At 50.8% G+C, this 25,290-nt stretch overlaps 1 protein-coding gene across 10 annotated transcripts in view; it reads left to right on the top strand.

Moving 5' to 3' along the window:
* PC (pyruvate carboxylase) overlaps nucleotides 1–25,290 on the top strand; it is a 102,830-nt gene that overhangs the window by 48,500 nt on the left and 29,040 nt on the right. For 4 of the 10 annotated variants that reach the window (XM_061407095.1, XM_061407096.1, XM_061407097.1 and 1 more), the window contains one exon: nucleotides 21,094–21,278. The exons of the other annotated variants lie outside the window; for them this stretch is intronic. The gene's annotated coding sequence lies outside the window, so the exon portion shown is untranslated. The remainder of the gene's footprint in view (nucleotides 1–21,093; nucleotides 21,279–25,290) is intronic. 10 annotated transcript variants of the gene reach the window in all.

The following is a 25,290-nucleotide window of genomic DNA, read 5'->3' as shown; positions in this document are numbered from 1 at the left end:
AATGAAGTGTCAGTTTCATGATGGCAGGGACCTCTTCTCTCTGTCCAAGTGCCTGCTGCTACTGCTGCTGCTAAGTCGCTTCAGTCGTGTCCGACTCTTTGCGACTCCATAGGCGGCAGCCCACCAGGCTCCCCCGTCCCTGGGATTCTCCAGGCAAGAACACTGGAGTGGGTTGCCATTTCCTTCTCCAATGCATGAAAGTGAAAAGTGAAAGTGAAGTCGCTCAGTCGTGTCCGACTCTCAGCAGCCTCATGGACTGCAGCACACCAGGCTCCTCCATCCATGGGACTCTCCAGGCAAGAGTACTGGAGTGGGGTGCCATTGCCTTCGGCGTGTTACAAACTCTCAATCAATAGCGAATGAATGAATGAATGAATGAATGAGTGCCTTTTCTTTGCTTCTCATTTCACTGAACCTCTCCAACTTCATTTTCTGTCGATTCCATGCCAGACTTTTCACTTGATCAGCATCTACTTGGTGATGCCTGACCCTGACCCTAAACTAGTCAGGCTTGCAGGAAGAGGAGGCCCACCAACACCCCAGGTGCCAGGTGCTGCAACCTGCCAGGACCTCTCGAGTGGATCCTTCCTCTGAGCACGAGTCAAATCCCCTCCCCTGTGGCACCGTACCCAGCTCTCCTCAGCTGCCTTCCGCCACCTCCTTTGCGTACACCAGTGTTAAATAGTTCTTATATTTCAAACGTACTGGTCTTGTCTCCTCGCCAGACAGAAAGTTTCTTGAAGATACAGGTCATGTTCTGTATTATCCTCTGTCCATCGAGTATGTGTTACAGGCAATCAGTGCTTGATAAACACTTGATGGCTCTGGTTGTATGAAATCTAATCATTGAGGACATTTCGCAGTTTACACTTTATGAAACCGAAGTGATGGCCTGCAGTTTCAGATACAACAGGTCACTCACTCATCAGCCTTCTGTGTTGGGCAGATTGTTGTTGTTCGGTTGCTCAGTCGTGATCGACTCTTTGCGACCCCATGGACTGCAGCATGCCAGGCTTCCCATCCTTCACCATCTCCCAGAGCTTGCTCAAGCTCACGTCCATTGAGTCAATGAAGCCATCCAACCATCTTATCCTCTGTCATCCCCTTCTCCTCCTGCCTTCAATCTTTCCTGGCATCAGGGTCTTTTCTATGTGAGTCTGCTCTTGGTTGGGCAGGTAAGCTTGCTTTATAGGTGGACTGACGGGTGTGAACTGCTTTTCACTCATAACACTTCTGACATTGAATATGTGGGGTTCTCCCCCGTACTAACCAGTTCTCCAGTTCTCTGCAGACATCGACTAGGTATCCTCCCATTCAGTTCAGTTCTGACACCGTATCAGTTCTGACACTGAGAGTTGGTGCCGGTGCCACAGGCAGTCGCACATGAAGCCCCTGCTTCAGACACTAATTGTAAGAGCTGGCCTCCTGGATGTCCAGCCAGCCAGCTGTGCATCAGATTCCCCTGACTCCTCCTCAGGTTCCGTAATTTGCTAGAACTGCTCACAGAATTGAGAAGAGTACTTTGCTATTAGCAGTTTTACTATAAAGGATGCCGTGAACAGTCTGTCTGAGGTGCACAGGATGTACATAGGGCAAGATCTGAAAGGATGCGGGGTGCAGGGGCTTCCGTCCCACAGATGGGGGTGCACCACCTCTTGGCACACGGGTGGATTCACCAACCTGGAAGTTCTCTGGAAGTCCATGGCTTGGAGTTTTTATGGAGGTTCCCTTACACAGGTCTGGTAGGCCAGTCCCGCCCCTCCCTGTAGGGGAGTAGGGCTGAAAGTTCCCTTCTAATCACAGGGTTGATTCCTCTGGCAACCAGCCCCCATCCTGAAGCTGTCTAGGGGCTCCCCAGGAGTCACCGCATTAGCATAATCCCAGGTGTGATTGAAAGGGGCTAATTATGAATGAGAAAAGTTGCTTCTGTCTCCCCTGCCACTCAGGAAATTCCAGGGGCTTTAGGAGCTCTGCCCTCTGGAACCTGGAAAAAACAACAAACAAAAAAACACCCAGGTTATATGACTCTTATAGATTACAGTATCACACAGGTGCTGAGAGGTCGATTGATCCTCAAGGTTATATGGTGGCAAAGCTGGAAATTGAACCTGAGTTTTCTGACTGTCAGACCTTGCCCTTTGCGTGGAATCAGGTGGTGCTGGGTCCACAGCTGGTGTATGAGGGTGTGTGGGCCCCGCCTTCACTTTACCAGGGCTCTGCCCTCAATGCGGGGAGGCTTCTGCCTGACTTCACCCAACTGTCACCTACTCCCCCTCGCCCCCAGATCCTGGCTGTTTTTCCCCTTTATCTTGCCAAAGCTCCAGCTCCCGAGGTGCTGGCGCAGTGAGCAGAAATGGTAAGTGGGCTTCAGGACAGAACACAGAGGCGGTGCTGGAGTGAGGGGGCAGATGGGGCCAGAAAGGCCATTCTCCTTGACTCGAAAATGAAACTGTGAAGATGCTGCTGGCCATTCGGCTAGTCAAGGTTCCTGTTAGTAGCAAATGAGAGCGTCTGAAAGTGAAAGTTGCTTATTCATGTCCGACTCTTTGCGATCCCATGGACTGTACTGGACTGTACGGTCCATGGAATTCTTCAGGCCAGAATACTGGAGTAGGTAGCCTTTCCCTTCTCCAGGGGATCTTTCCAACCCAGGGATCGAACCCAGGTTTCCCACGTTGCAGGCAGATTCTTTACCAGCTGAGCCACCAGGGAAGCCCAATGGGAGTGTCCATTAAAGTACTTTAGGAGCTCGCCTGGTGGCCCAGCGGTTAAGGCTTCACCTTCCGAAAGGGGTGTCGGGTAGATCCCATGTGCTTCGCAGCCAAGAAACCAAACCACAAAGCAAACGATATTGTAACACACTCAATAAAGGCCTAAAATATCGCCCACATCAAAAAATAATCTTAAAAAAGATAAAGCACTTTATAAACTGCAGAGAGCTATAAGAATGTTGTTAAATGTGATTATAGTATGCAAGCTGCTGAACAACAGCAACAAAGTTGCCACTCAGTAACGTTCAGGTGGGATAAGGCCCACCTCCTAAGGTTCGGGAGACCTGGCTGCTGCCTCGTCCGGACCTGGCACTTGTGCGTGCTTAGTCGCGTCCAACTCTTTGCAACCCCATGGACTGTAGCCCGCCGGCTCCTCTGTCCATGGGATTTTTCAGGCAAGAATACTGGAGCGGGTTGCCGTTTCCTCCTCCAGGGGATCTTCCTGACTCAGGGGTCAAAATGTGTCTCCTGCGTCTCCAGCATTAATCCATTGGCAGGTCGGCTCCTTACCCTTTTGCCACCTGGGAAGCCCAGCAGACACTTGTAGCTATTATTATTATTGTTTTTGTAATTATCGTAAGACATGACGTCTTCCCTCAGAGAGGGATGGGGGGCACTGAGAGGGCCTCCAGGAGAAGGACCTTTAGGCTGGGACTGAGAAGGTGGGAAAGGCAGTCTGTCGCCCAGGTTTTCGTAATTCATTTACTACCTTAGGTCCCCAAACTTTTTCCATGAAGTCTAAAGTCCTCAGCTGGAATGCTTCTTCCTCCCTGGAGGATTTTCAGCAGTCTAACTTCTCGATGTTGAAGGAGACACTGTTATCTTCAAGGGATCACGCCTGCTGCTGTTGGAGGGCAGAGAGGGAGTCTTGGTTCCTCAGAACCTGCCCAGTAGGCAAAAGGGCCTGCGGTTGTAGGGGACCAGCTGGCGGCCGCCCTGCCCCCTCCCCTCCCCGGGCGTGCCCTGCAGGGTAAAGGCCGGTGTGTGGCTGTGAGCCTGTGGCCATCGCTGCAAAACTTCAAAACAACCCGGGGGAGGTTTCCTGCTCTGCTCAGCTGGGTGCTCAGTCAGGCTTTCACCACCAATGGGCACAGGACCAGTGGGCACAGTTCGCCTGCGGGAGAAGCTGTGCTGGAGGGACGACGCGTGGGTGTGATGCTGGCCCGGCTGGTGGGGGAAGCAGCCCTACCTGCCCACAGTGAGGGAAGCGTGATGGTCAGGGAGGAACAGTTTGGGGGTGGCAGGCAGGGGCGAGAGAGGGTGGTGACGGATAATCTAGGGAGGATGGTAGATCTTTTTACAAAATATTTTATTTTCATTATTTTTTATTTGGCTGTGCTGAGTCTCAGTTGAGGCATACAGGATCTTTAGGTGCGGCATGTGGGATCTGGTTCCCTGACCAGGTATTGAATCCTGGCCCCCTGCGCTGGGAGTGCAGAGCCTTAGCCACTGGACCGCCAGGGAAATCCCAGGATGGTAGACCTTAAATCTGTCCACAGCAGACTCCTGGGGAGCAGGGCCACGACTGAGACACGGCTTAGGATGATGGAAAGAATGGAAGGCGAGCGCCTTTGAGCTTGGAGACCATGGCCAACCTACTGAATCTTGAGTTTCTGTTCCCTTACTTACATAGCTGGGGCTCTACTACTCACTCTACAAGGTTCTCAGTGGTTAAATGAGGTAACCTGAAGCTCTTAGTGCCATGGCTGGCACTCGGCAGCAAGCCTGCACAAACGGTATCTGTGCTCCTGACGCTTTGCCAGGTGACTGTGGTCATTAGCATTAAACCAGCAGTAGCGGATGCCTAGGACTTGGTCTCTGGGAAGCCTCTGGACAGTTTTTGTGCTCAAATTCCAAAGCAGAGTGAAAGGTCAGATCAAGGGGCCGCAAAGGAATATCTTTTCTAGGGAATCAAGAAAAAGGAGAGAAAGCAGCAGCAGCCATAGTCAAGGTCATGTCCTGTCTGGGTTGCTGTTCACTTTCCTCCTTCCAGGAACGGAAGCTTTTTGCCACAGAATTCCCTCACCATCTCCTCAGCTCGTGGAGCCTGCATGTTGGTGATCAGTTTACCAGGGAACCAGGTTTTAACACTGAGCGAGGTTCTGGGCCTCCCTCTGTAGGGATGTTTAGGGTGTGGGTGTTTAGCAGAATAGCAGTAAAGGCTGCCGGGAATGGTTGATGGTCATGCATTGATTCTGAGAAACTGAATTAATCAGCCAAGACAATCAGGAACCCAACAAGGGAGGTTGAGGCACCCAGGGACGAGCCACAGTGGGAAGTCATTGCAACCTCTAGGCTTGGTGGGGTCGGAGAGGAAATCGTGAGTGTTTCCTCCAGCCTCCAGGGCGGGTTGACAGTGTGGAGGCAAGAGCGCCCAGCCGGGACTGCCAGAGCAGCTGGATGCATCCCGAGTCAGGACTGTGGCATCAAGGGCAGTAAAGACTGGGGAAGATCAGAACCCATGTTTCTCTGCTCCCAGGCTCCTTTCTCCTTCAGGCCTCCCATTGGCTGAACCTGCAGGATGCCAGCCAGTGGGGGGACCCAGGTGCCTCCATCCACAGGCCTCAGCTTCCCTGGCTTGGAGCAGAGAAGGGGGATACAGGGAGGTGAGAGGAGAGGAACCAACCAGGAAACCTCCCAAAGGCTCGTTCCTGCTGGAAACAAATCAACAGGTGTGACAAGCAGAGTGTGGCCCTCCTAAGGGTCATGGCAGCTGCTGCCCTTTGGGCAGAGGCTGTCTCCAAATCAAAATTAGTCACCAGTTCAGATTTAGTCATTAAGGGCAATTAGGAAAGATAATGAAATGAAAGGCATACAGATTGGCAAGGAAGGAGTAAAAATATCTTTACAGCTGACACAATCTTATATAGGAAAATCTAAGGAAGTCACTAAAATCTTTTAAAGCTAATAAAGGAGTTCAGCAAGGTTGCAGGACACAAGGTCAATACACAGAAGTCAATTGTATTTCTATATAGAGACAGTCAATGGGAAAGGAGGAAAATTCCATTTATAGTATCATCAAAAAGAATAAAATATTCAGGAATAAATTTAACAAGTGAAAAACTTCTAAGCATATAAAACATTGTTGAAAAATGAAAGAAAACAAATAAATAAATGGACTCCCTATGTTCATGATGAGAAGGCTTAATATTGTTAAGATAGCGACATTCCTTAAATTGATCTACAGATTCAATGTCATATTTTTCACAGTTCCAGCTGCCTTTACTTGCAGATGACAGAATGTGCCGAAAATTCACATGGAAATGCAAGGGAACCAGACAGCCAAAAAAATCTTGAAAGAGAACGTAGAGAACTCACAGAAAGCTTACCACAAAGCTACAGTAATCAAGGCACTGTGGCAGTCACATAAGGACTGACATACAGATCGATGGACTAGAATTGAGAGCTCAGGAACAAACCCTTAGGTTTATAGCCAGCTGAGCTCTAACAAGAGCCCAATTAATGCCAAGATAATTTAAAATAGGGAAAGAATAGTCTTTTCAACAAATGGTGCTGAAACAGCTGGACATCCAGATGCAAAAGAATGAAGCTGAACCCCAACCTCATACCACACATGAAATTCAAGGTGGATCAAAGTCAAATGTAAGAGCTAAAGGTATAAAACTCTCAGAAGAAAACACACTCATAAATCTTTGTGATATTGGGTTAGGCAGTGGTTTCTTAGATACGACAGCAAAAACACACACAATAAAATTTTAAAAATAGATAAATGAGGCTTCATCAATATTAAAAACGTTTGTGCAGCAAAGAACAGTATCAAAGTGAAAAGGCAGTTCAAAGAATGGGAGAAAGTTTTTGCGAACCATGTATCTGATCGGCACTCGTGTCTAGAATATGTATTTTTTTAAACTCTTACAGCTCAACAAGAGAGATATAAATAATCCAAACCCAGGGACTCAGAGTAGACATTTTGCCAAAGGAGATGTCCACATGGCCAGTGTGCTCAACATCATTGGTCATCAGGGAAATGTAGATTAAAACCACACTGAGATATCACTTCATACCCACTGGAATGGCTGATCACAAAGACAGATGACAACAAGTTTTGGCGAGGATGTAGAGTTGGAGCACCTACATGTTGCTGGTGAAATAGAAAATGGAGCCCCAACTGTGGAGAACAGTCTGCCTGTTCCTCAAGTGGTTAATCATAGAGTTACCATACCATCCAGCAGTATATACCCAAGAGAGGGAAACACACGTGCGCTTGAAGCTTGTACACCAGTGCTCACCACGGTGTTATTCATAATAGCCAAAAAGCAGGAACAACCGAATGTCTACTCAATGGGTTGGCAAAACGTGGTGTGTCTGTACAGTGGGATGTTCTTTGGCAATTAAATGGACTCCTGTTACCCATGACAACACGGGTCAACCTTGGGAACATTGAAAGAAGCAGTCACGGAGGAGCACATACTTTAGTATTCCCGTGTCAGTTAGGGGCAAGGCCTCGGGCCTCAGGTGTCCCTCATGCTGCCTTCATCACAGGTTCACCCAGAGGCCGAGTCCCATCAGTGGGCATACTGGCTCCGTTCTCCTTCAGGGCCCCTGGAGGAAGCGGCCCCGGAAGCAGCTCTGAGTAGTCCACGCCTCACTTGGTGCCCCCTCTATGTGCTGCGCTGCGGGCACCTCTGCCTTCCTCTTCTCACAGCTCCTGCTCCCTTCCGGCCTGTTCGCCCCTTGTTTGGGGTGGGGGCTCATCCACAGTAGCTCCTTGAGAAGCATCACCTGGAGGTCAGTCGTAGCAGCCCTGTTCTTTCTTTTTATTTCACCTTCACACATAATTGATGGTTCTGCTGGATGGAGAGTTTCAGGCTGGAAATCATTTTCCCTTTGCAGTTTTGAAGACTGCTTTGTACCTTTCTATCTTCCCAAGTTGCTGTTGAGAAATCCCAAACCTTGCTGATTTCGGGTTCTTTGTGCCCGCTTTCCCCCACTTTCTGAAAGCTTACAGCGTCTGACACGTCACGCCTTGCGTGGTGTGGGTCTGCATGCGTCCATCCTGTTGGCTCAATGCATACTTGCGTGTGGAAACGTGACCTCCTGTCCTGGGGGTGTGTTGAATTATTTCTTCCCCTGTGTTTTCCCTGTCCTCTCTTTCTGAAACTGTTATTTAATTTTTGGATCTCTTGAATGGCCTCACATTTTTTCCCCTTTCTTGCCTACTTTCCATTTCTTTGTCCTTTGGTTTCAGTCTCTAGGAGATTTCCTTAACTTAATCTTCCAACCCTTCTATTGATTTTTTTTTTTTTTTTGTCTTTCCCATCATATTTTTTCTTTCCAAGAGCTTTTCTTGCTCTCTGACTAGGTCTTTAAAAATATATGCAAGCATCCTATTGTCTCACCTGTGTAATCTCTTGCTTCTTTGAGGATATTAGTACTGTGTTTAAGTTTTTTCCTCCTTGCATTAACTGTTTCCTCCAAATTGCTTTTTTTCTGCTGCTTTTCTTTGGTCTCTGTCTTTGAAGGAATCTGTTCTCAGCTGCACAGGGATCTTTGGTTGCCTGCTCACAATTAGTAGTAGGGGCTAAAAACTGCCTGGGAGTCCAGCTTCCCACGTGCACAGTGGTGATGAGGCATGCTGTTTGTTGGGGAACCTCAGTGGCAGTATCCTGAGGTCTTCCCTCTTGGGCTGGGTCAGGTATTGGAGGAGGGGAAGGGCTGGTTGCTTGTGCTCTAGGGGCTGAGGGGGCGAGGGGACGGGATGAACAGGCTCACTTAACCTTCCCCTCCTGTTTCTGACAGAGTACCCCGGCCCTCAGATGTGCGTTGCACCCCCAGTGCAGACCCTGAGCTTTGCTCTCTCCAGAGAGCAGACCTCTGTTCTTCAGGAGAGGGCAGGGGAGGGTGGTCTCCAGCAGCGTGAGGATCTAGGGACTAACTGCTTCTCAGAAGCTCTCACCAGCTTCCACTGTACGTATCAGTCCGTTCATCCCAGGACCTGGCTCACAGTTCCCTGCCCTTTCTTGGATTCTGTGGTGGACACTGGTAGATGATCAGCCTTCCCACTGCCAGGTAGGGCCGTGATGTTCCTGTGGTCTCCCCTCCTGGTCTCCCTGTCTTTGGGGATTGACAGCTTAAAAGACAAAAACCTGTTGGGACTTCCCTGGTTGGCCATTGGTTAAGACTTTGCCTCCTGATGCAGCGGGTGTGTGGGTTCAGTCCCTGGTTGGGGAGCCAAGATCCACCATACCTCAGAGCCAATAAACCAAAACATAAAACAGAAGCAATATTGTAACAAATTCAGTAAAGACTTGGAAAAACAAGTGGTCCAATTAAAAAAATCTAAAAACAAAAATCTCTTTTACTCAGTCCATCCTAAAGGAAATCAACCCTAAATATTCATTGGAAGGACTGATGCTGAAGCTGAGGCTCCAATTTGGCCACCTGATGTGAAGAACAGACTTATTGGAAAAGACCCTGATGCTGGGAAAGATTGAGGGCAAAAGGAGAAGAGGGCGGCAGAGGATATGGACATGAATGTGAGCACACTCTGGGAGATAGTGAAGGACGGAGAAACCTGGTGGGCTACAATCCATGGGGTTGCAAAGAGTCAGAAACGACTTAGCAACAACAAAGTTTTGGTGGGATTTTGGGCAGGAGAGAAAAAAAAAATTACCCAGACAGGAGCAGGCTTTGTGCAGAGAAAAGGGCGTCCAGGTGGGGAGCGTCTCAGGGGAGGGAGTGCTCTGATGGGAGACGGGAGCGTGCTTGGACCACTTGGGAACGAGGAGGAGGCAGTTTGGCTGGTGTTAGGACCCCAGAGGCTGAGGGATGGTGGGAAGTGAGGCTTGATAGGCAGGTGGGACTAATGACGGGAGGCAAGATTCTTACCGGTGGGCAATAAAGGTCATAGCAGGGTTTTTTAAAAAGAGAGTGAAAAGAATCCTGCATTTGGGGTGTTCTCCCTGGTATACAGCGTGAATTGCTAGCTAAAGCCAGCCAGTGGCAATGAATGGTCATGGATAGGGGGCTTTTACAGTAGTTCAGGTAGTCAAAAGGGTGCCATCAGGGTGGGTTAGTGGAAATGAAAGGAAGGAGGATGTGAGTGACTTCAGAGGAAGAACTGTTGGGCCTTCTTGACCGGATGTAGGAAAGGGAAGGGCAAAAGTGACCCCAGACTGAAGCCCTAGTTCTCTGGGGACAGAGGACAAGGGGTATTGGGTTTTGGGAGTGTGTCATCTGGGATGGGGGAGGGACAGGGTAAGCTCTGTTACAGAATCGACATTTGACGTGTATGTCCAACAGCTGATTTCATTTCAACCTGCAAATGCCTCTGCTGCTTAAGAGAGAGAGGAAGGGGGGGTGGGGGTGGGGAGGGAAAAGATATCAAGGTTATGTGAACCAGGAGGTCAGTTCCCTAAAAAGCAAGGACTCATTTTCACATTGTTAAATGAGATTACCAAAAGAATCTTTATCGTGATGTTCTCACAGTTTCATTAGTGTTGCAGAATGGTTTCTGAACTGCCTTGAGTGTAGGGAGAGTTTCTGATTCATTTCTTCCTTAGCTCATCCTCATGTTTTGACCGAATTAAGCACTCTGTACAAGAGACTTTTACAACAGACACAGAGGCCTCTTTTTATATTTATATATGTATATATTGGAGTATAGTTGATTTGGGCTTCCCAGGAGACTCAGAGGTAAAGAATCAGCCTGCCAAGCAGGAGATGCACGTTCAGTCACTGGGTTGGGAAGATCCCCTGGAGAAGGAAATGACAACCCACTCCAGTATTCTTGCCTAGGAAGTCTTGTCCAGGCTCCTGGCCAGAGGAGCCTGGGGGCTGCAGTTCCTGGGGTTACAAACAGCTGGACACACCTCCGCTGCGAAACAGCAGCGCAGCTGATTTACCATGCTGTGTTAATTTCAGGTGTTCAGGAAGGTGATTCAGTTATACACGTACATCATCCACTCCTTCTAGCTTCTTTTCCCCCATAGGTTATTACCAAATGTTGAGTAGAGTTTCCTGTATTGTACAGTAGGTCCTTGTTGATGGTCTAGTTTACATATAATAGTGTGTCCTGTGTTAGTCCCAGATCCCTGATTTGTCCCTCCCCGCGGCCTTCCCCTTGGTAACCGTGAGTTCGTTTTCTGTTTTGTACATAGATCACTTGTATCATTTTTTCAGATCCCACATATAACCAGTATCACATGATATTTGTCTGACTTACTTCACTCAGTGTGACCTCTCTAGGCCCAGCCATGTTGCTGCAGATGGCGTCACTTCACTCTTCTTACGGCTGAGTAGTATTCCCTGGTGTATCTGCGCTGCGTCCCTTTCGTCCGTTCCTTGGCAGATGGGCATTTGGGTTGTTTCCGTGTCCTGGCCGTTGAAAGCAGTGCTGCAGTGGACGCTGGGGTGCACGCGTCTTTTTGAATTGCGGTTTTCTGCAGATGAATACCCAGCAGCGGGACTGCCGAATCGTCTGGCAGCTCCGCGTTTCGTTTTTTAAGGACCCTCCGTAGTGTTTTCCATCGTGGCTCTGCCAGTTTACGTTCCCACCCCCAGGGTAGGAGGGTGGCCTTTTCTCCATACCCTCTCTAGCTATGGTTTCTAGATTTTCTGATGATGGCCATTTTGACCAGTGTTAGGAGGCATCTCACTGTAGTTTTGATTTGCATTTCTCTGGTAATTAGCATGATGGACAGGGAAGCCTGGTGTTGCTGCAGTCCATGGGGTCTCAAAGAGTCGGATATGACTGGGTGACTGAACTGAACTGATGATTAGTGATGTTGAGCATCTTTTCATGTGCTTTTTGGTCACCTGTACATCTTATTTGAAGAAATATTTAGATCTTCTGGCTTCCCTGTGGCTCAGATGGTAAAGAATCTGTCTGCAATGTGGGAGACCAGGGTTCGATCCCAGGGTTGGGGGATCCCCTGGAGGAGGGCATGGTGACCCACACAAGTATTCTTACCTGGAGAATCCCCATGGACAGAGGAGGGTGGCGGGCTACCGTCCATGGGGTCACAGAGTCAGACACAACTGAGTGACTAAGCACAGCACAGCACACAGCCAATTTTATGATGGGATTTTTTTATATTGAGCTGCATGAACTGTTTGTGTATTTTGGAGATTAATCCTTTATTGGTAGCTTCGTTTGCAAATATTTTCTCCCATTCTGTGGGCTTTTTAGTTTGTTTATGGTTTCCTTTGCTGTGCAAAAGCTTTTAAGTTTAACTAGATCCCATTTGTTTGTTGTTATTTTCATTATTCTAGGAGGTGGATCTGAAAAGATATTGCTGTGATTTATGTCTAAGAGTGTTCTGCCTACGTTTTCCTCTAAGAGTTTTACAGTATCTGATCTTATATTTGGGTCTTTAATACATCTTGAGTGTTTTTGTGTGTATACAGTACTGGAGACTGTTCTAATTTATTCTTTTCCAGCTAATTGTCCAGTTTTCCCAGCACCACTGATTGAAGAGACTTTCTTTTCTCCATTGTATACTTTTGTCTCCTTTGTTGTAGATTAATTGACCATAGGTGGTGGTGGTTGTTCAGTCGCTAAGTCGTGTCTGACACTTTGCAACCGCACGGACTGCAGCTCGCTGAGCTCCTCTGTCCTCCATTGTCTCCCAGAGGTTGCTCAAATTCGTGTCCATTGAGTCAGTGATGCTATCTAACCATCTCATCCACTGCTGCCGTCTTCTCCTTTTGCCTTCAATCTTTCCCAGCATCAGGGTCTTTTCCAATGAGTAGGCTCTTTGCATCAGGTGGCCAAAGCATTGGAGCCTCAGCTTCAGCATCAGTCCTTCCAATGAATATTCAGAGTTGATTTCAACTCTTCTCTAAATATTTGATAGAATTCACCTGTGAAGCCATCTGGTCCTGGACTTCTGTTTGTGGAAGTTTGAAAATCACGGTTTCAGTTACAGTACTTGTGACTGGTCTGTTCATATTTTATATTTCTTCTTAGTTCAGACTTGGAAGACTATACTTTTCTAAGAATTTGTCCATTTCTTCTAGGCTGTCCATTTTATTGGCATACAGTTTCTTGCAGTGTTCTCTTATGATCCTCTGTATTCTGTGGTGTCACCTGTAACTTCTCCTTTTTCATTTCTAATTTTATTGATTTGAGCCCTCCCCCCCTTTTTATGGCTAAAGGCTTATCAATTTTGCTTATCTTTTCAAAGAGCTAGCTTTTCGTTTCATCAACCTTTTCTATTGTTACCTTTTCTATTATTTTTCATCTCTATTTCATTTATTTTTACTCTAATCTTTATAATTTCTTTCCTTCTACTAACTTTGAGTTTTGTTTGTTCTTCTTTCTCTAATTGCTTTAGGTGTGAGTTAGACTGCTTATCTGAGAGTTTTCTTGTTTCCTGAAGTAAGACTGTATCGCTATCAACTTCCCCCAGAAGCCTCTTTATTTGAGTTCTGTAGCCTAAAGGGAAAGTGGAGAAGGGTACCCCTCACCCAGGCCACGCTTAATGCCTTTCTTTAGGTCACTGTGGGATGCTTAGCCCGTCTGGGTGTTCTTTGAACTGTGGGTCCCAGAGAGGTGAGGAAAGGGCCCTAGTTGTAGCATTTGCCGATTTCTGTCATGTACAGACGCCCACTGGGGTCAGTTTCACGTTGCCAGTTCACTGTTACCGAGCCCAGCGTTGGAAAGGGCAGCGCCAGGGAGCCCGTAGGGCCAGCAGCACCTGTGTGGGCGGCTCACAGGTCTTCACCCAGAGGATGTGCCTGAGTGGGATGACCTCATTTCTTAGGTGGTCCAGCTTGCTTTGACTGAGGAGGCTATGGGGGTCTGGTTGTGCTTCAAAGCATCGTCTTCACAAACAAGGTGCTTCTTGCATAGCCCGGCCTCACTCGGCTGCCTCTGGTGCCCCTTCACGACCCCAGCCCCGCCTACCTCTGCCCATCAGAAGCAGGGCCAGTCCCCACTTCAGCCTCTGTACTGCTGATACTGAAAACTGACATTTATAATAAAGGCCAATTTATGTGCCAGACACTCTTCTGAGCCGCTACACACATTAACCCGTTTGATCTTTGCACGCAGGCTGTGCACATGACTGTCATTAATGCTGATTTTACAGATGAAGAAATCAAGGCCTGGAGGTTATGCAGCCTGCCCAGAGCTAGGTGGGCTTGGTGGAGCCCCGATCGGAACCCAGGCTGGTGGACCCCTGAGGTCTTCTTGCTGTGTTCTCCCTGCCCTGTTAGGTCACATCTGGGAATTCTCTTCACATGTTTTTTTCTCAGATCCAGTCAGGGTCTCAGCACTGCTGGTGCACTGGGGTTGCCAGATAAAATACAGGCTAGCTAATTAAGTTCAAATTTCAGGTAAACCAGTAACTTAATACTGTAAGTATGTGCCGTATATTGCATGGGATATACTTGTACATTTTTCTAAGAATGCAGTTTAGTTGAAATTCAAATTCTCACTAAACAGTTTGCATTTCAGTTGGCTGAATCTGGAGGCCCTTAGCTCAGTGGCTTTATCTTGGTTGAGAAGAGAGTCAGGTGCCCAGGAGGAGACTGAAGTAATCAGTCTTGCCACTCACATTTCTCTGCCAAGGTTGTGCTAAGAACTACCAGTCTCTGACTCACGTACACTTTATTTAAATTATTATTATTTTTAATTTTTTGGCAATGCACACGGGATCCTGGTTACCCAATGAGGGATCGAACCCATGCCCCCTGCAGGGGAAGCATGGAGGGAAGTCTGTCATGGCACATCTTAAACTGAAATACATTCGTGCTTCAGGTGTGTCCAACTCTGTGTGACCCCAGGAACCGCAGCCCACCAAGCTCCGCTGTTCATAGGATTTCCCAGGCATGAATACTGGAGTGGGTTGCCATTCCCTTTTCAGGGGGATCTTCCTACCCAGGGATTGAACCTGTGTCTCCTGCATTGGCAGGCAGATTCTTTACCACCACACCACCAGGGAAGCCCAAAGTAAAATATACTTAATATCTAAATTCCAAATATATCTAACTTTTGCTTTTCTTCTTTAAAGAAAGAATATTAACACAACCTGTTATAGGAAGACGCCAAGATACAGCTAAATCACAAGAGAAACTTAAGAAATCTCGTGGTGTGTGTGTGCTCAGGTGCTCAGTTGTCGGCTACAACTGTGGACATCTCTTAAGTTTCCTGTATTAGCAGGCAGATTCTTTACCCCTGGTGTCACCTGAGAAGCCCAAGAAATCGCATAAATCAGTCTAATGTTTTGTTATTCCAGAAGACGCACTTGACCTAAATCAACTCATTCAGAAAAAAGTTTTAAACCTCCTCAGAGGGAAATGTCATTTCTTTTTCTAATCAGTCTCTTTTGCTGACCTGACCAGCCAGCTATTTTTCTTAAAGCTTATCTCATCCTGTCTTTATTAAAAAGACTTTCTTAAAGTCTCATCCTGTCTCTCGGAGCAGCCGTGGCTAACCAGGAGTTCGGGTGTGAACAAGGAGCACACTTCAGGTCCAACTGCAGGTCCACCGTCCCTGGGCTGCTCCTTCCCTGGCTGTGCCTCTCAGGATGTGATGTCTTAGCCTAGAGAGCTGGGACACAGAAGCCACTGGTCCTTTCAGCCCTTGGCGGGGTCAGTGCCTCAGATGGTCCCCTGGGTCCCAACCAGCCACACCCTCCTGGCTGCCCACGGCCGTCACCGGGTTGTTCTACACTGGGACTCAGAGCAGGGGGCGCTGTTCATCCAGTTCAAGGCCCGTCTTTCACCTGAGCGGAACTCCTGGGGGTGCTCCGTCCTTTAACTCCTCGTAGCCCACCCTCCTGTCTCCATACAGCATTGGCTCTATTTCCTGAGCTCCTCCTCTGCAGGGTATGCTGCTGCTGCTCAGTCACTTCAATCGTGTCTGACTCTGTGTGACCCCATAGACGGCAGCCACCAGGCTCCCCCATCCCTGGGATTCTCCAGGCAAGAACACTGGAGTGGGTTGCCATTTCCTTCTCCAATGCAGGAAAGTGAAAAATGAAAGTGAAGTCGCTCAGTCATGTCCGACTCTTAGTGACCCCATGGACTGCAGCCTACCAGGCCCTCCGTCCGTGGGGTTCTCCAGGCAGGAGTACTGGAGTTGGGTGCCGCAAGGTATAGCCTGCTTTTACTCCCACCCCCACAGCTCATTTTCCCCGCCCCACTCCTTCCCGCATGGTCATGTAACCATTTTAAAGTACACTTTCAGTTTTAACCTTATTAAAATGAAGTAAATTTTGACCATTGAGACCACTGAGTGTGTACATGATAACACTTCCCTGTACAACTTCTGTTTCCCTGAGTTACTTTTTACCTCATTCCTTCTTCCCCAGACCAGCTGTAACTTGCCACCTCCTCCCTGTTCTTTCAGAGGTATCAGGTAATCCAGCCTTTTGGTCTGGTGTAGAGCCCCCATCCCCCTTGGAGGAGCCGCACGCCAGGAAGCTTCCTGGCCTGTGCTGTTGTCTGGAGCAGCCGTTCCCGCAGCCGCCGGGGCCTGCGTCATCCCCTGAGGACCCCGGCTTCCTTCCATGCCCCCCAGGCCTCTCGTCTTGGTTTGTGTACTCCCTTGGTTCATCAGCACGCGTCCCCCAGGGACTTCCTGGACAGACGCACACGCGGGTGGGAAGACTTCCTTGGCCAAGTCCTGTCTGAACACACCTTTGTTTTGCCCCCACACTTGATTGACAGTCTAACTGGGTAGAAAATTCTAGGTTGGAGAGTGTGTCAACTTTAAAAAGATGCGTATTGTGAGAACTGTGAGTTAAATTTTCTCTGGAGCAAAATGCGGACTGCAGCCCTGGAGACAGCACCTCAGGTGGCCCTGAGACTGCCATGAAGAGTTGGGGGGAAAGTGTGATTTTGGTGAAGGGGGATTACATGCAATGAGGCACATACTTTCCAGAAGGTTTCTACTGTCTCATAAAGCTTTGCTAGTCAGGAGAAACAGTCGTCACCATGAAGGATATTAGCCCTTTTCCAGATATGGGGAGAATTGGGTTCATAAAATCAGCTCCTGAAAATATCTAACTGTCTGAAGACCTGTCCTGCCAGTTTCTCCTGGAGCACAGAATGCCTCATTCCTGTTCTGCACCTGAACTCCTTTCAGGACATGTTGAAGGTCACCAGCTGCAGCAGCACACGATTTCATCCTTGTAGAGGTAGATGACAAATGCCCGTGGCAAGTGCCAGTTTGTAGTTGATAAGAGTTTCCCTCAGAAGTGTCTCCGTGCCACCACGACCTCCTCCTTGTCTTCGGGAGTCTAGTGTGCTGCATGGTGGCCCCTAGAGATGTCCAGGTCATCACCCGTGGCACATTAGCAAGGAGAAGGGTCTTTGCAGAAATGACCAAGTGAAGGACTCTGACAGGGGAGGTGACCCTGGCTTATCCGGGGACCATAAATGCCGTCTCAGTTGTCCTCAAAAGAGAGGTGCGGTTCTAGGAGACACACTGCGGTTCTAGAAGTGATGACAGAGGCAGAGACAGGAGTGATGCAGCCACAAGCAGAGGTGGCCCGGAAGCTGGAGGGGGCGAGGAAAGACACTGCCCTGCAGCCTCCGGAGTGGGTGTGACTGCCTGCGCCTCGGTCTGGGCCCAACGGAGCAGATGCGGAACGTCCGGCCTCCAGAAGTGAACATCTCGGTTATTTTAAGCCACCGAGAATGAATACAGGAAGCTAACAGGATGCCCCAATCTTACTTGGAGGCAGCACTCTTCGCGTCGGCTGGGGCTCAGAGGGTCTGCGCCACCCAAGGGTGCGTCCCTCGGCTCCAGGAGGCGCTGCCGGCTGACTCTGCCCTGCATCCCCCATCAGGGGCTCCCCGAGAGTGGGCTCCCTGGACTCAGTCTCCCATTTTCTCACCTCACCTCCGATTTGCCACGTGTCAGTCTTTTTGTAATACTTTCTGGGTGATGTCCTCGACTGTCTCCTGATTCTTCTATTTATTATGTTTAAAAATGTCTGCGATGCTATTTTTAATCCCCTAGAGCTCTTTCTCGTTGCCTTTTTAAAATAGCTGCCGCCTCTTAATGCAATAGCTTCTCTTACTTCTCTGAGATTAATTATAGTTGTTTTTTTTTTTTTTTCCCACTCCTCTAAGTATCTGCTCTCTCTATTACTTTCTCTTCAGAGTTCCGTGTTTTTATTCCCAATTTGTTTTCGGGGGTTATTCAGCTCTGTCCTCAGACATCTGATGACTTGGGCTGTCCCTTCATGCTAAAGCCGATTGGAAAGTCTGGGCACGGTGGGGCTTGTGGACCAGTGGTCCTTACCCTGAGAGAAGGCTGCAGGCCACCCTTTCTTCGGGCACCCAGTGCATGACAGTAGCCACGGGACGTCCACCCTGGGCTGGTGGGCTCCTGGAGAGGAGCCCTCAGGGTGCTCCCTGGCCATCCGTGTGAGAGCCGCTTTGTAGAGTGAGGACTCTGTGGTCTCCCCTGCTATCCTCGTCCCTGTGAGGTACCCTTCTGGGTCGCGTGCCACGGGGGTGCCTTTCCAGGGACCCAGTCTCTCTTCTTCTGAAAGGCATCAGTGCCTGGTGGGTCAGGAGTAGGGCTCTGGATGCCTGTGACCACTCCACCCAGCTCTGAACTTCCTAGCAGCACGCCCTGGGCACGTGACTCCATCTGTCCTGCCTGAGTCCCAGTGTCCACAACTCTAGACCGGGGAACGCAGGTGGACAGTCGCAGGGGTCGATGCGAGGATTCAGGGAGTGACTGTCCCAGACTCAGCAGGGCTGAGGCCGTTTGCTGTTCCTGTGGCTCTGCTGGCACTTGGTGGGGAGGGGGGTTCGGGCCCCTCAGCCCCTTAGATTATAGCTGCATGTGAAAGGGAAAGTCGCTCAGCCGTGTCTGACTCTGCGACCCCATGGACTATACAGTCCGTGGAATTCTCCAGCCCAGAATGCTGGAGTGGGCAGCCTTTTCTTTCTCCAGGGCATCTTCCCAACCCAGGGAATGAACCCAGGTCTCCCGCATTACAGGTGGATTCTTTACCAGCTGAGCCACAAGGGAAGCCCGAGAATACTGGAGTGGGTAGCCTATCCCTTCTCCAGCAGATCTTCCTGACCCAGGAATCGAACCAGGGTCTCCTGCATTGCAGGTGGATTCTTTACCAACTGAGCTACCAGGGAAGCCCTTCGACCCAGTGAATCCTGAGCCTCCCAGGCGGCTGCGGCTCACATTCGCTCGTGCTGTGACTGCCTCTGCATGCTCCCCACCCCCTAGCTCATTGTCACTTGCCCACATGCCGTGCATCGTCCAGTTTCACGGCCTCTCTTATCTGCTGCCCTGGGCTTTCCCATTCTTTATCCTTGAGGGTTTGTACTGTTTAAAGAAAGATCCTTTGGGGACTTTCCTGGCGGTCCAGTGGTTAGGACTCCACGCTTTCACTGCCGAGGGCCCAGGTCTGATCCCTAGTCGAGGAACTTAATTTCCCACCAGCCGCACAATGCAGCCAACAACAACAAAAAGATCCTTCCGCTGATGGGCTTCTCTGAAGGCTCAGCTGGTAAAGAATCCGCCTGCACTGCGGGAGACCTGGGTTCGATCCCTGGGTTGGGACGATCCCCTGGAGAAGGAAAAGCTACCCACTCCAGTATTCTGGCCTGGAGAATTCCGTGGACTGTATAGTCCATGTGGTCGCAAAGAGTCGGACACGACCCAGCGACTTTCCCTTTCACTGATGTTTTAGTGGGATTGCAGAAGGGTAGAAATGAACCCCTGTGTTTGATTCATACATTCACCAGACCTAACTGTTACCACAGAACTTTAAGTCAGTGAAGGGATAACAGTTTATTCTGGGGTTATCGGTCTTATATTACTGGCTATATTGTCTGTATTTTCCAAATGTTTCATAAAAGAAAGAAAAAAAAAGAAGGAAAGAAAGTGTCTCTTGATCCTAGTACCCTCTAGCTCATCCTGCACCTCTCTTCTTATTTCCACCTTCCTAACATGTTTGTCCAGACATTCAGTTCAGTTCAGTTGCTCAGTTGTGTCCCACTCTTTGCGACCCCATGGACTGCAACATGCAAGGCTTCCCTGTCCATCACCAACTCCTGGAGTTTACTCAAACTCATGTCCATTGAGTTGGTGATGGCATCCACCCATCTCATCCTCTGTCATCCCCTTCTCCTCCCACCTTCAATCTTTCCCAGCATCAGGGACTTTTCCAATGAGTCAGTTCTTCGAATCAGGTGGCCAAAGTATTGGAGTTTCAGCTTTAATATCAGTCCTTCCAATGAATATTCAGGACTGATTTTCTTTTGGACAGACTGGTTGGATCTCCTTGCAGTCCAAGGGACTCTCAAGAGTCTTCTCCAACATCACAGTTCAAAACCACAGTCCAGACATTGAGGGTTTGCAATGGACACCACCTCACCTCCCACTGACTCTTGTTGCCTTAGACACTGAACGTTCCACGGAACCCCAGCTCTCGCGACACCTCCGTGGCCCTGGCTGGTCCCGGTTAGCGGGTGTTTCTGGCCACCCCATCCGTCCATCCTGCTCTCTTCTACCAGCAGGAGGGCCCAGACCTTCTCCTGCTCAGGACGTGGCAGACTCACGCCTAGCAGCCTCTTTGGCTTCCCCAGCTGAAGAGCTCGCGGTTAATTCCAGCTCATCAGGGTCAAAGTGGAAGTTGCGTGCCTCTGCCTACTTCTGCGTCTATGTTCCTTAACTTGGCATCGCCCCTGTTCACCCCTCCCCTTAAACAGGAATCGAGAGCCATCCTCGCCGGTGGCCTCTTCACTGTTGTTTGACAGGTCCAGAGGCGATACCCTCAGTGTGTTTCTTGCCCTCATTTTCTCTTGCCTGTGTTAGAATGGCTTCCCTGGGGGCTCAGACGGCACAGAACCTGCCTGTGATGCAGGAGACCCAGGTTCAATCCCTGGGTTGAGAAGATCCCCTGGAGAAGGAAATGGCAATCCACTCCAGTATTCTTGCCTGGAAAATTCCATGGGCAGACGAGCCTGGTGGGCTACAGTCCATGGGCTCGCAAAGAATCGGACATGACTTAGCCACTATCATGCGTGTTAGAACATCTTCCTTGTTCCTCCTCCACCTCTAGTCTTTCCTCCTCAAATTCAGGCTCCTCAGAGCGGCCCCTCTAAACTGCAAATCCCTCCTCCCCTGCCTGGCCTCCTGGGTCGTATTCCCTGACATTGAGGGTGAGTCTGCGCCCCTTGCTATACATGCAGGCTGGTGACCTGGAGTCCAAGTGTCTGCCCTTCATCTCCTGGGCAGCTCACTCCCTGCCTCTGGCCTCAGTGGACGCTTGCCAGGCTGTTTGCTCCTTTGCCTTTGCTCCTGATGTCCCCATGCCTGACCTGCCTCCTTCCTTATCCTTTGGTTTATCCCCTTGGTGTCTTTCTTCAGGAGGTCTTCCTGCCGAGTCTGCCCACTCTCAATGCAGCTGTATGTTGGCATCGGCACCGTTCAGCACAGACTCGTTTTTGCTGCCACCCACTCGGCCTTCCCTGTCCCAGAGGGGGTGCTGATCACAGTCCTAGATAGCTCCACGCTCTGAAGGCCCCTGCTGTGACCTGCTTGAAACTGAGCAGGTGAGAGAAGGGTTGTTTTTTATTTTTTGGCTGTGTACCTGTCAGCTTGTGGGACCTTAATTCCCTGACAGGGGTGGAACCCGTTCCCGCTGCGGTGGAAGCCCCGAGTCCTCACTGCTGGACCTCCGGGGAAGCCCAAGGGGGCATTTTTAACACAGCGTGCTCCCCAGTCCCTAGTTTTAGGGTCTCTGCAGGTTCCAGTCTTTTGTGGGCAACACGGGTCTGTTTGTTTCCCTGGGCTGCCTTAGCAAAGTACCAAACCTGGGATGGCTTCCACCAGCAGAGATGTGTGGTCTAAGTCTGGAGACCGGAAGTCCAAAGTCAAGGTGTCTGCAGCGCCACGCTCCCTCTGACAGTTCTAGGGGAGGATCTTTCCTTATCTCTTCCAGCTTCCGGTGTTTCCCGCAGCCCTTGGCATTCTCTCCAGGCACGAGGCTATCTTCTCGCTGAGTCTCCACGTCTTCACCTGTGTCTCTCTGTGTTCACATTTCCTCTTTTATAAGGGCACCGAGCAGACTGAATGAGGCCCACCCTAACGACCTCATTGTTGCGGATTACATTTCCAGCGAGTCACCTTCTGAAGCTCTGGGCTTGGCACTCTCACATATTTCGGGGGGAACAAAAATTCAGCCCAAACGCTGGTGTCTACTTTCCTCCACCTTGAAACTGGGGTGACCTGGGTGAGCGAGGGGGGACAGAGGGGGTCCTCTGTGACTCTCCAGCTGGGGTGAGTGTGCCATGGAGGTGTTGGGGAGTTTTCTGGACCACCTGTACGCCTGCTGTGCTTAGGTGTCTCCCTGCAGAGCATTGTCCAGCCATGTTTAGAATCTAGGCTTTAGTGCCTGTCACCCCACTCAGCCCTGAAACACTGTCCTGGTTTCCACTGTCCGTCTGGGAGCTATTTTGTTTGCTGACCTTGTCCCTTTGACCTTCCTTGTCAACACTTTGGGCTCTTATCTGTGTCAGGGACAGTCCCAGTGGCTTGCATGTACTGCTCCCAGGAGGGGCCATGCCTTATTTATCTTCATCTAGGCGCTCACATTACTCTGCAAGTTCGTGTGGCCTGGAGTACTCGTTCATTCATTCACTCATTCATTTCCCAGACAGCTCATTTTGGTGTCGGGCACTGAACAGGGTGCTAGGGAGACAGTGAGGGGCAAAATAGAGAATCCCGTCCAGGAAGTCCTCACAGCATCTGGTGAGACGGTCAGTGAATTGTTGGAGCATCAAGTTCCCAGACACAACCTCGCCGAGAACGCACACAAGCCAGAGGACAGTGGATTGTGGCAGGGAGAGTGACCGAGCTTTGCTCAAGACGAATGGCCGCCTGAAGAAGGGTATCTGAGCTGTCTGGGGAGGTGGGGGTGTGCAGGAAGGCCTTCCTGTGTGGTCTGGAAGCATGTGGAGAATTTCAGGCGACTGCCTTCCCTCCGTGAGCCAGCCGGCGTTCGGGTGCCTGTGCAGGTCGGCAGTAGCGCTCCTTTCGCACCAGGGGGCAGTGTTTTCCCTGCAAGTCTGCATGTGTGCGTGGTGACTCTCCAGCTGTGTCTGACTTTGTGACCGCATGGACTATTGCCCACCAGGCTCCTCTGTCCCTGGGATTCTCCAGGCAAGAATACTGGGGCGGGTGGCCATGCCCTCCTCTCAGGGATTTTCCTGACCCAGGGGTTGAACCCGCGTCTCTTACGTCTCCTGCATTGGCAGGCAGGTTCTTTACCACTAGCACCACCTGGTCTCCCTACCCACATATGAGGCTGGGACGGGGCAGCCTCTGCTGTGCCCACAAGCCCTCTCCTCACCCTCGCCTGCCTGCCGGGATCCTCACAACCTCTCCCTGAACCTCCCCGCTTCCCCGTCCACAGGCCCCTTTGGCCCAGACGGGGCCCGTGGTTGCAGTTGTCACTGTACGGCCCTCTCCCCTCTGCCTGCCCCCTGACTCAAAGATTGACCAGGGCGATACGGAGACACGGTGGCGGGGCAGCTTGGAACTGCCTCTCGGGGTGGGGGCTGGGCCGTGCTGCCCCGGGCCCTGTGCGTTTCCGCTCCGCGTCTGCTCCTGCCTTTGGCATCCCCACGCCCCTTTCTTCTTCTGTCACCTTCCCTGTTTCTCGGATCCTCCCTTCAACTGCCCCTACTCCGAAATCGCAGCCTCGGTCTGTCCTCTCACGGGTGCTTTGATGTCAGCTGCTGCAGCCTGGCAGCTCAGGCGGTCTTCCCCTTGTATCTGTCCCGCTGGCCGCCAGCCCGGGGCCTCCATCGGACACAGTTAGGACAGCACGGAGCTGCTTGGAAGGAAGGCTCCCAAGAGCGGGCCCCATCCGTCAGCGGCTCGCTTCTGCCACAGCGTGGAGCCCTCTGCCAAGAACTCTTTTTCTGGTTCTGACCTGCTTTTTTGCTGGCAGCCAGCCACTGGGGGCCTCTGGGGGCCGGGGACAGAGCCCGGTGGGGGTGCCGGTGTAGGGGGCAGGGGGTAGGAAGTCACTGTGTGGGAAGGCGCCTCCTTAATTAATTTTGAGATTCCGGGGTCTGTTTCTGACCCACTCTCCCCTCTGCCCCCTCCCCACCTCCCGTCTGGCGCCTCCAGCCCCTGTCTGAGGTGGATACGCCGAAGGACTTGTGGCCTGGGGGTGGGCAGGGCAGGCTGTGGGCTTCCAAAGCTGACACACCAGCTAGTCACCCCCGGAGCAGGCCTGTGGCTCTCCTTTCCTCTGTCTGCCGCCCACAGTTGCCCACGGCGTCTGCAGGAGATGCTGTGTGAAGAACAGGGGTATTTAGGGCGGAAGTAATACAACCTCTCTGAGGAGCACTCCTGGGCCCGCCACTTGGCCACAGCGGTCATTCAGGTGGCCGCTGACCCTGACCCCAGCGTGGCTGCCCTAGCCCCGCGGCCGTATTGTCTGGACCACCATTTGGGTGGTGATGGCTCAACAGCGGAATTTTGCACTGCTCCTGGTTGCAAGAGGCAGCCTGGGAGATGTAGTTTAGGTCACGACATAGTGGGACTTCTAGAGACATCTTGATGATTTATTGGACAAATTGAAACTGCCCTAGCTCAGCAGGGACACACAGTTGCCAGCGCCGTTAGCCTGCTGTCTGGTGGGAAGTGCTGAGACCACTGGGATTCCTGCCCAAGTTGAGGCAGTGACACGTTTTCATCAGGAGTGGGCTTTTGGCTTTTGGTTTTCAAGTGCCTGCAGGCTGTGCTTCTGATGAAAGCCACGACTTCCTCCCTTAGTGAGGTGAGGACTCCCTCTGCCCTGACACAGCGGTCCCCAGTGTGTTCGGCACCAGGGACCGGTTTCATGGAAGACAGTTTTTCCATGGACGGGGGTGTCGGGGGCTGGTTTCAGGATGATTCATGTATCGTGCACCTTATTTCTATTAAGTCCACTTTACCTCAGATCATCAGGCATCCGAGCCCGGAGGTTGGGGACCCCTGCCCTAAAGAGTCAGCACTCTTGCTCTGGAGGGAGGCGTACACAGATCGGGGTCAGAACTGGCCTTGCTGGGTGACCTGGAGCGTGACTTGACCTCACGATGTCTGGTTCCTTCTATTAAAGCTGTGAGGACGACCTGAGTACATGCAGATCCCAGGGCCTGGGAAAGAGTAGAGACCCTTCCAGCTGTGCTGATCCCCGCGCCGCCTGGCACAGATAGAGGTGGAGCTTGGCCAGCGTTGGAGGCCGTAGAAGCCGCAGGGGCAGGTCAGCGCAGCGCAGGTCAGCAGGCCGGCCCGCGAGGTCGAGACCTCCCCCGCCTCGAGCCGCAGGTTGTTGTCCGCACGCTCCTGACCGGACCGTCGGATGGATTGTCGCCGTTGTTCCTTCTGGAAGGAGAACACTGAGCTGATCCACCCAGTGCCGGGGAGGGACTGAGCTGGAAGCAAAGCCGACTGTCTGGGGAGTCACGCTGAGCGGAGCAGGGGAGAGACGGGTGCTCCCAGCTCCCCGCTGCTCTTGCTGGTCCCAAGTGAGAGTCAAAGCCGCCTCCCTCCCTGTCTCTAACTTACACG

This window comes from Bos javanicus, chromosome 29 (assembly GCF_032452875.1).
Source record: "Bos javanicus breed banteng chromosome 29, ARS-OSU_banteng_1.0, whole genome shotgun sequence".
Taxonomy (NCBI): Eukaryota; Metazoa; Chordata; class Mammalia; order Artiodactyla; family Bovidae; genus Bos; species Bos javanicus.
The sequence above is the reverse complement of the archived record's forward strand: the minus strand, read 5'-3'. Positions and strand labels throughout refer to the sequence as shown.